Consider the following 1,517-nt stretch of genomic DNA (forward strand, 5'->3'; position numbering starts at 1 on the left):
TAAAACCCTGAAATTAGTGATTTATGAATTTTTTTGTAGGAGCAGGAAGAAAATTTTCCCTTTGCAAATCGTAGATTATAGGCGTAACATTTTGCACTGATTACTGCACTGCTGGAGTAAACATTCCCAGAGCAGCTGGAGAGAGGAGACTGGCATCTCATCCATCTGAGTTACATTTAAATCTATTGCACCTCATTTAAAAAGCACGGCTGACAAATCCAAGATTTTAAGAGATGTTATTTTTTCCATAAATAGGGCAGTGCCGAATGATTATATTTGCACTGACTTGGCCCCATTAACTGATCATTGCAGTTGTGTTGTACATATGTTGTCAGATTAATTTTTGGGATCGAGATCAGGGGATCTCAGCATCTGCCATTTCAGGGATGAATTTTGTGCACACATCGGGCAGGATCAGCCAGGCTGAATGCCACAGTTAATGTAAGATTCGCACGTCCGTGAGAGAGGCACAGAAAGCTGCAACCAGTCTAATGTGAGAAACCCACCCAGGTGGCAGAGGTTAACAGGCAGGGTTGTAACTATAATAGATTCAATCATGCCAAACATTCACATTTACTGACAAACCAGCACTGTGCACGTCTGGCACTGCTCATCGGGGCAGTGTCACAATAAATATATCCTTGCTTTACCTTCAGACTCAACTATTCCAATGCTCTCCTGGCCAGCCTCACATCTTCCACTCTTCATTAACTTGAGCTCATCTAAAGCTCTTGCCATATTCTCAATCACACCAAGTCCTGTTCACCCATTACCTTTGTGCTTGCTGACCTAAACTGGCTCTCAGTCCAGCAACACATTGATTTTAAAATCCCTCCAGGGCTTTGCCCCTCCTTATTTATTTATTTATTTAGAGATACAGCACTGAAACAGGCCCTTCGGCCCACCGAGTCTGTGCTGACCAACAACCACCCATTTATACTAATCCTACACTAATCCCATATTCCTACCACATCCCCACCTGTTCCTATATTTCCCTACCACCTATCTATACCAGGGGCAATTGCTAATGGCCAATTTACCTATCAACCTGCAAGTCTTTGGCATGTGGGAGGAAACCGGAGCACCCGGCGGAAACCCACGCAGCCACAGGGAGAACTTGCAAACTCCACACAGGCAGTACCCAGAATCGAACCCGGGTCACTGGAGCTGTGAGGCTGCGGTGCTAACCACTGTGCCGCCCTATCTTTGTAACTACCTCCAGTCCTACAAGAGTAAGAGGATAACTAAGGAAAGATTAGGGCCCATAAAAGACCAAAAAGGTAACTTATCTGTAGGGGCGCAAGATGTTATTGTTCTTCATGAATACTTTGCGTCTGTCTTCACAAAAGAAGGGGATGATGCAGATATTAGGTGGCACAGTGGTTAGCACCGCAGCCTCACAGCTCCAGGGACCTGGGTTCGATTCTGGGTACTGCCTGTGCGGAGTTTGCAAGTTCTCCCTGTGTCTGCGTGGGTTTCCTCCGGGTGCTCCGGTTTCCTCCCACAGCCAAAGACTT

The sequence above is a fragment of the Heterodontus francisci genome, chromosome 20 (assembly GCF_036365525.1).
Source record: "Heterodontus francisci isolate sHetFra1 chromosome 20, sHetFra1.hap1, whole genome shotgun sequence".
In the NCBI taxonomy this organism is placed as follows: Eukaryota; Metazoa; Chordata; class Chondrichthyes; order Heterodontiformes; family Heterodontidae; genus Heterodontus; species Heterodontus francisci.